The sequence below is a fragment of the Hylobates moloch genome, unplaced genomic scaffold (assembly GCF_009828535.3).
Source record: "Hylobates moloch isolate HMO894 unplaced genomic scaffold, HMol_V3 SCAFFOLD_1, whole genome shotgun sequence".
In the NCBI taxonomy this organism is placed as follows: domain Eukaryota; kingdom Metazoa; phylum Chordata; class Mammalia; order Primates; family Hylobatidae; genus Hylobates; species Hylobates moloch.
In genome coordinates, this window is record NW_026652276.1 from 95,227,303 (window position 1) to 95,236,554 (window position 9,252).

Here is a 9,252-nt window from a genome sequence, read left to right on the forward strand (position 1 = left end):
TAACTTTTAACAGCTGAGACAAAATGCACATATCATATAAATTACCCATTTTAAATATACAATGCAATGGCTTTTGGTATATTCACAGATCTGCGCATCCATCAACACAGTTTATTTTAGAACGTTTTCTTTTTTGTTGTTGTTGAGACAGAGTCTCACTCTGTCGCCCAAGCTGGAGTGCAGTGGTATGATCATGGCTCACTGCAACCTCCGCCTCCTGGGCTGAAGCAATCCTCCCGCTTCAGCGTCCCAAGTAAACAGGACTACAGGTGAGCACCACCAGGCCCGGCTAATTTTTCTAGAGATGAGGGTCTCGCCATGTCACCCAGGCTGATCTCAAACTCCTCGACTCAAGCAATCTGCCTGCCTCAGCCCCGTAAAGTGCTGGATTACAGGCGTGAGCCACCATGCCTAGCCTTACAACATTTTCATTATACCAAAAGGAAATTCCTCGCTCTTTAGCTATCACCTTCGTCTCCCACATCCCCATCCCAGCCAGCCCTAAGAAACCACTGACCCGCTGTCTCTATGGATTTGCCTGTTCTGGACATTTCACATAAATGGAACCACACACTAGGTGGTCCTTTGTGATTGGCTTACTTCACTTAGCATAATATTTTCAAGGTTCATTCGTACTGTAGCATGCATCGGAACTTCAATCCTGCTTATTGCCAAATAATATGCCACTGTAGCCAGGTGCAGTGGCTCACGCCTGTAATCCCAGCACTTTGAGAGGCCGAGGCAGGTGGATCCCTTAAGGTTAAGAGTCCGAGACCAGCCTGGCCAACATGGTGAAACTTTGTCTCTACTAAAAATACAAAAATTGGCCAAGTGTGGAGGCAGGTGCCTGTAATCCCAGCTACTTGGGAGGTGAGGCAGGAGAATCGCTTGAATCCAGGAGGCAGGGGTTGCAGTGAGACAAGATCGTGCCACTGCACTCCAGCCTGGGCAAGAGCAAGACTCCATCTCAAAAAATAAATAAAATACAATAAATAAAATTGCCTTCTTTGACTTGGAATCAAAAGCCTGACTTTTTAGGTTCTTTCATCAGATCCCAAAGAAACCAACTGCCATTTCCCCTGCTGAAGCCTCTCAACAAACATCATTGTGCATTGGTCTGGTCACCAATGGGGGTGTCTTTCCCATGAGTTCCTCCCACATCCTCAATAAAGAAGCAGGAATGATTATTGAATTTTTTCTTTTGGCCAGGCACGGTGGCTCATCCCTGTAATCCCAGCACTTTGGGAGGTTCAGATGGGAAAATTGCTTGAGCCAAGGAGTTCAAGACCAGCATGGGCAACATAGCAAGACCCTGCCTCTATTATTAAAAATTACATTAGGCCGGGCGAGGTGGCTCACGCCTGTAATCCCAGCACTTTGGGAGGCCAAGTTGGGTGGATCACAAAGTCAGGAGTTTGAGACCAGCCTGGCCAACATAGTGAAACCCCGTCTCTACTAAAAATACAAAAATTAGCTGGGCGTGGTGGTGCATGCCTGTAATCCCAGCTACTCGAGAGGCTGACGCAGGAGAATCGCTTGAACCTGGGAGGTGGAAGTTGCGGTGAGCCGAGATCGCTCCACTGTACTCCAGCCTAGGCAACAGAGTGAGACTTCCACCTCAAAAAATAATAATAATTAATTAATTAATTAAATTACATTAAAAAACGAAAAACAAAGAAATTTTTATTTGGTCTCTGCCAGGAAAAAAAGTAGCTTCCACTTAGCAATCAGCTTGTTTTTATCTTATGGAGAGTTAACCTCATAAGTGAACATGTTTCCTTCCTTGTTTGGGCTACTAGTTAGCTCAGAACCAAAATTGGAATCCATCTCTCCCAACTACATTAACCTTTACGGTTTGTATTTTATGTACTCACTATATGCATGGCTTAATCTTATGTTTTTGGTCAGTATTTCTCTGTTTTTCAGTTTTCTCATTTACTGATCTACTTTTATATTGTATGTATATATCTGAGTAAGCAATCAGAAATGCATTTTTTTAAATTTGAGTTCAGATGAACTTAACCACCATGATGCAATCAGCAAAAGTCAGACTGTGGGAAACTCTAATGAGCAAATGACCCAGTTTCTTGAAAGGGGAAGAAAAGGAAATGGATAGGGAAGCCTAGACTAAAAGCAATTACAAGAGCCCTCATACGTTGTTCTTGGGAATGTCAAATTCCGCAGCCGCTTGGGAAAGCAGTCTGGTAATTTCTTCAAAAGGTAAACATATACTTAGTATGTAACCCAGCAATTCCATCCCTAGGAGTATAACTGGAGAGAAATGAAAACACACGTCAAAGACTAGTCTATGAATGTTCATAGCAACTGCATTATTCATAGGGCCAAAAACTGGAAGCAATCCATGTGTCCATCGAGTCGTGGATTTATTCTTTTTTTTATTTTTTACTATTTTAAATTTTTTCTTTTTTTTTTGAGACAGATTCTCACTCTGTTGCCCAGGCTGGAGTGCAATGGCATGATCTCAGCTCACTGCAACCTCCGCCTCCCAGGTTCAAGCGATTCTCCTGCCTCAGCCTCCTGAGTAGCTGGGATTACAGGCATGTGCTACCACACGCAGCTAATTTTTGTATTTTTAGTAGAGATGGGGTTTCACCATTTTGGTCAGGCTAGTCTTGAACTCCTGACCTCAAGCAATCCACCTATCTTGGCCTTCTGAAGTGCTGGGATTACAGGCATGAGACACATGAAGTACTGGGATTACAGGCATGAGCCTGGCCCATTTCTACTTTTCTATCAATTTACCAAAATTTCCACCAATTCTACCAAAATTAGCCGGGCGTGATGGTGGGTGCCTGTAATCTCAGCTACTCGGGAGGCTGGGGAATGGCTTGAACCTGGAAGATGGAGGTTGCAGTGAGCTGAGATCCAGCCATTGCACTCTAGCCTGGGTGACAGAGTGAGATTCCATTTCAAAAAAGAAAAAAGTAGAAATAGTCAAGGAGAAAGTAGATGCTGGAGTGAGGATTGACTGCAATTGAAGAAAATTTTTAGGATGATGGAGGTATTCTTTTTTTCTTTTCTTTTTTCTTTCTTTCTTTTTTTTTTTTTTTGGTGAGACAGGGTCTCCACCCAGGCTGGAGTGCAGTGGCACGATCATAACTCACTGCAGCCTTGAACTCCAGGGCTCCACCGACCCTCCCACCTCAGCCTCCCAAGTAGCTGGGACTACAGGCACACACCACCAGACCCAACTAATTTTTTTAAATTTTATTTACTTATTTATTTTGAGCTGGAGTCTCACTCTTTTCCCCAGGCTGGAGTGCAGTGGCACAATCCTGGCTCATTGCAGCCTCCGCCTCCCAGGTTCAAGCCATTCTCCTGCCTCAGCCTCCCCAGCAGCTGAGATTATAGGCACCTGACACCACCCTCTGCTAATTTTTGTATTTTTAGTAGAGACAGGGTTTCACCATGTTGGCCAGGATGGTCTCGAATTCGTAACTTCAGGTGATCTGTCCCCCACCTTAGCCTCTCAAAGTTCTGGGATTATAGGCATGAGCCACCACACCCAGCTTAATTTTTTTATTTTTTGTAGAGAGGCAGAGGTTGCAGTGAGCAGAGATTGCACCACTGCACTCCAGCCTGGGCAACAGAGTAACACTCTGTCTCAAAAAAAAAAAAAAGTTTTAAAAGACAAACTGCCAGACATGGTGGCTCACACCTATAATCTCACCATTTGGGGAGGCCAAGGAAGGATTGATTGCTTGAGGCCAGGGGTTCGAGACCAGCCTGGGCAACATAGGGAGACCCCCTATCTCTACAAAAAACACAAAAATTAGGCCAGGCACGGTGGCTCACACCTGTTAATCCCAGCACTTTGGGAAGGCCGAGGCGGGCAGGTCACCTGAGGTCAGGAGTTCGAGACCAGCTTGGCCAACATGGTGAAACCTCGTCTCTACTAAAAATACAAAAAAATTAGCCGGACTTGGTGGCGCATGCCTATAATTCCAGCTACTCGGGAGGCTGAGGCAGGAGAATCACTTGAACTCAGCAGGCACAGGTTGCAGTGAGCCGAGATCGTGCCACTGCACTCCAGCCTGGGCAACAGAGTGAGATTCCGTCTCAAAAAACGAAACAAAATAAAACAAATTAGCGGGCCTGGTGGCAAATGCCTGTAATCAGGAGGACCACTAGAACCCAGGAGTTCAAGGCTGCAGTGAGCTATGATCGCAGCACTGCGCTCCAGCCTGAGTGAGAGAGCGGGACCCCATCTCTAAAATAAATAAATAAATAAATAAATAAAGATAAACTAAAGAGTCTTTTAAAAAACAAAAATGAAGCTCCGGAGCACAGGTCACTGATGACATCTGGCTGGAATGAGGCAGTGAACATCTAGTTTTCGCCTGCTCAGCATTCATTTCGCCTTCTGCTAACCGGAGTCAGGCTTTGCTTTAAGGAGTGGCCAGCCCTTCACATGCAGCCTTCCAGAGTCTGCCCCTCAAGGTAATATACACCGGTCCACCCTTAGCCCAGGCCTGGGCACAGAACCTCTGCTAAGCCGATCGCTGCTTGGGATCCCTTGGGGATTCCAGACTCCAGTCTCATATAGAATGATGCAAGAAGGGAAGAGCTCAGAGCGGATTGATTCCCGTGGGGCATCCTGAGACACCAGCCTTGAGTTTTTGCTGCTGAATCCCACAGCAGCCCTGACTCCTGTCTTTTCTGAAGCCTGAATCTTGGCATTCTTCTGTTATGTGAACTACAGGCTAATACATTCCCTTTTTGTTTAAGTTGGCTGGGGTTGGTTTCTGTGGCTCAAAACCATAGCACCCCATGGCAGAGCCTCTGCGGATCGTCAGCTATTCTGTGTGCTTCTTTTCCTGGACTGTCTTGGGCTGATACAGCTACACGCCCAGAACCCCTTGGACATTAAGACTTATACACAAGCTGTGATCAGGGCATGGTGGAGTGAGCCTGTGGTCCCATCTACTCAGGAGGCTGAGATGGGAGGATGCTTTGGGCCCAGGAGGTGGAGGCTGCAGTGAGTTATCATTGCACCACTGCACTACAACCTGGGCGACAGAGCAAGACCCTGTCTCAAAAAAAAAAAAAAAAAATTCAGCCGGGCGCAGTGGCTCACGCCTATAATCCCAGGACTTTGGGAGGCCAAGGTGGGTGGATGGGTGGATTATTTGTGGTCAGGAGTTCAAGGCCAGCCTGGCTAACACGGGGAAACTCTGTCTTTACTAAAACTACAAAAGTTAGGCCAGGTGGGGTGGCGCACGCCTGTAATTCCAGCACTTTGGGAGGCTGAGGCAGGCGGATTACGAGGTGAAGAGTTTGAGACCAGCCTGACCAACATGGTGAAACCCCATCTCTACTAAAAATACAAAAATTAGCCGGGCGCAGTGGCACATGCCTGTAGTCCCATCTACCCGGGAGGCTGAGGCAGGAGAATCGCTTGAACCCGGAAGGCGGAGGTTGCAGTGAGCCAAGATTGCGCCACTGCACTCCAGCCTGGGTGACAGAGTGAGATTTCATGTCAAAAAAAAGAAAAAAAAAAATTGGCTGAGTGTGGAGGCAGGTGCCTGTAATCCCAGCTGCTCGGGAGGCTGAGGCAGGAGAATCGCTTGAACCTGGGAGCGGGAGGTTGCAGTGAGCCGAGATCTCGCCACTGCACTCCAGCTTGTGCGACAGACCAAGACTGTGGAAAAAAAAACAAAAGAAAATTCCATGGGAACCAGTAGCAGGGTAGGAAAATGTAAGCATTAACGAATGAATTCCTGGAGGCTCTGGATGGACAAGTCTGAGTGTTAAAATCTCCAAGGGGACCCAGCCCTAGAGGGCTCTCATACTTTTGTGTTTTGCTCTTGAAGCCCTACCAGATTTTCACAGTAAAGATCAGAGAAAAACAAAGCCAAACCCTCATGCTTCAGCAGAGGGAAGCGGAACACAGACATTTTGAAATACACCAGAGCGCTCTGCTATTCTTTCCAAGGCCTGCCCTCAAGGGAAACTATCTTACCAGAGCCAGATGGATGGACTGGGGGCGTACCAGAGACTAGCCAATTATTTATCTTGAATTTGCCTTATTGTCCTCATTTATAAAACCGGGGTAATAGCTATAACCTCATAACGGTGTTTGAGGATGAAATGATGAATGCTTGCAAAATGCTCTGAGCAGTGCCTTGGTACACAGCACCTGCTTGATATACGTGTGTGCCATCATCATTATTATCATCATCCCCTGCCCCAAGATGGGGCAGAGATGTGGACATCGGAGCATCTCTGGATCCCGATGAACGTCCAGTCCTCAAACTTGGTCCAGTCCCAGGGTTCCCAGTTGAGCAACTTTTGGGAGCTTCTGTGGATCTGGTGTTTGGGCTACGATGATTCTTGCTTTTCTCATTTCCAAATCTATTCTTGCCAAATAAGCTTCATGTCTTGAAGTAACATGAGTGAGTTTCTGAGTGTCTCACACCCTCGTTTGACATCCTCTCTCTCTCTCTCTCCCTCCCCTCTCTCTGAGACAGCATTTGTCTCTGTCATCCAGGCTGGAGTGCAGTGGCGCTGTCACAACTCATGGCAGCCTTGACTGCCTGGGCTCAACTGATCCTCCTGCGTCAGCCTCCAGAGTACCTGGGCCCAGAGGCATGCACCACCACACCCGGCCAATTTTAAAAATTATCTGTAGAGCTGGGCGCGGTGGCTCACGCCTGTAATCCCAGCACTTTGGGAGGCCGAGGCGGGCGGATCACCTGAGGTCAGGAGTTCGAGACCAGCCTCAACATGGAGAAACCTCGTCTCTACTAAAAATACAAAATTTGCCGGGCGTGGTGGTGCATGCCTGTGATCCCAGCTACTCGGGAGGCTGAGGCAGGAGAATTGCTTGAACCCAGGAGGTGGAGGTTTTGGTGAGCCGAGATTGCACCATTGCACTCCATCCTGGGCAACAAGAGCGAAACTCCGTCTCAAAAAAAAAAAAAAAATTATCTGTAGAGACGAGATCTCCCTATGTTTCCCAGGCTGGTCTCAAACTCCTAGGTTCAAACAATCCCCCTGCCACAGCCTCCCAAAGTGCTGGGATTACAGGCATGAGCCACTGCACCCAGCCAACATCATCCATTTTAATCCTCATTTTATAGTAAGGGAAACTGAAGCCCAGAGAGGCCAATAACTTGTCTGAGGTCACACAGCTTGTTAATCATGAAGCTGCCTCCAAAATTTATACCCCTCCCATGGCACCATCATGCTGCTTTGATTTAACGTAGCGATGCATGCATCTCAGTCTGTTTTGCTTAACCTCTCCATCCAGGTTAGGGATGGACTGACTCAAATTGCTTCTATTGTTATCACTAGTATTTTGTATGGCTGTTGAATAAATGTATGGAACATCAACTGCCCTCATTAACTCCCCTGCTGGTATCCACACCCCTGTGTAGTCCCCTCCCATACTGAATTAGGCTGACTTGTGTAACCACTAGGCAGAACTAGACTTCCGGGGCCAGATCATAAAAGACCCTGTGGCTTCTCTTTGCTCTTTCATCAAGTTCTTGGTGCAAGGGAAGCCATGTTGTGAGGATGCTCAAGCAGCCCAGTGGAAAGGTCACATGACCTCCTGCCAATAACAGCACTAACTTCCCAGGTGTATAAGGGGCCACCTCAGAAGTGGAGCTTCCAGGCTCAGGTAAATTTCAGCTCCAGCTAACATCTTGATGCAACCTTATAAGAGACCCCTGAGCCAGATCCACCCAGCTGAGTTATTCCCAAATTACTGAGCCACAGAAACTGTAAGATGATAAATGTTTACCATTTTAAGCCACTAGGTGAGGAGTCATTTGCCACGAAGCAATAAATGAGTAACATACAGCACTTCTATCTTTTTTCCAAGTCCCAACGCCAGTGTATTTCATCAGGAACATTTTTCCTCATGCTTTGGTTTGAACATGTTTCCTGTGGTGTCAGATTCAGATGTATATTTTCCTGAATTGGTGTTTAAGAAATATGTATGAGTTCTAAATGACAGGGTGGCTGTAAAAGAAAAGCAAGTTTGCCTGTTGGAAGCAAGCTGAAGAAACAGGGCTCATCTCTCTTAGATTTTTAGGCTATGGTCTTGAATGGGTAAGGAAGTGTTTCCACAGAAGAAAATTCTGTGCCTTACACACAGGCACACACATGCGTGCATACACACACACATACACATGTGCACACTCATGCATGCACATGCACACATGCACATATGCATACACATGCGTGCGCGTGCGCGCGCACACACACACACACACACACACACTTTTGGTCTCCTTGTCTTTTGCAATGATACCAAAGTGCAGTACTTTTCAGGAATGGTCAGAGTTTTCATCACTGTGTGATGAGAAATCCTAGAGACTCAGCGAACAGGCAGGAAGCAAGACTGGGGACACAGGAAGGATCCTCGGAGGATACAGAAGCCGTAGGAGGTGACATTCAGTGGACAGGAAAAGGAAGAGGATGAGAAGACAGAAGAATGGCCCGAGTTCCCTGATCATTCGCCAAATAGCTACTGAGCTCCAGGTCTTCAAAGATTTCGGATTCTGAGACTTCTGCTTTGCTTCATCAGCCTGCTTTCAGACTCAGCCAGTGCTGGGGTTCAGGGAATTCCATAAGGACCCTTTCTTGTGATGGGGCTGTATTCTGCTGCCTTGCACATGTCCACCTGGGAACAATGGTCAAACCAAGGACCCTTTGGGCTTAAGGCAGAAGAACGACCCCATCATCGCTTCTTCATGGGTCTTGTACAGCTACTGTGTGCCCGGCACATGGTGCATGGCGTGATTCCTAGATTTTGGAAGAAAAAGGAAAGACAAGATGGAGGAATAGCCCAGCTATACCTCATTTTCTAGAGCAGCACCGTCCAATAGAACTTTCTGCAGTGATGGAAGTGTTCTTCCTCTGCACTGATCAATACGGTAGCCATTAGCCACCTGAGCCTAGAGGCTCTGCTTCCGAGGTGGCCCCTTGTACACCTGATGCTGTTATTGGCAGGAGGTCATGTGACCTCTCTACTGAGCTGCTTAAGCATCCTCACAGCATAGCTTCCCTTGCAGCTAGGACTCCATGAGAGAGCAAAGAAAAGCCACAAGGGTCTACTAAGCACTTGAAATGTGGTGCCTGCCATGGAGGAGTGGAATGTTTAATTTTATCTAATTTTAATTAGAGTATAAGTTTAGGTAGTCATATATGGCTACTGGCTTCTGAATTGCATAACATAGCTCTTAGGCCTGGCTTTGGGTTTATAAACACAGTCTCTCTAAA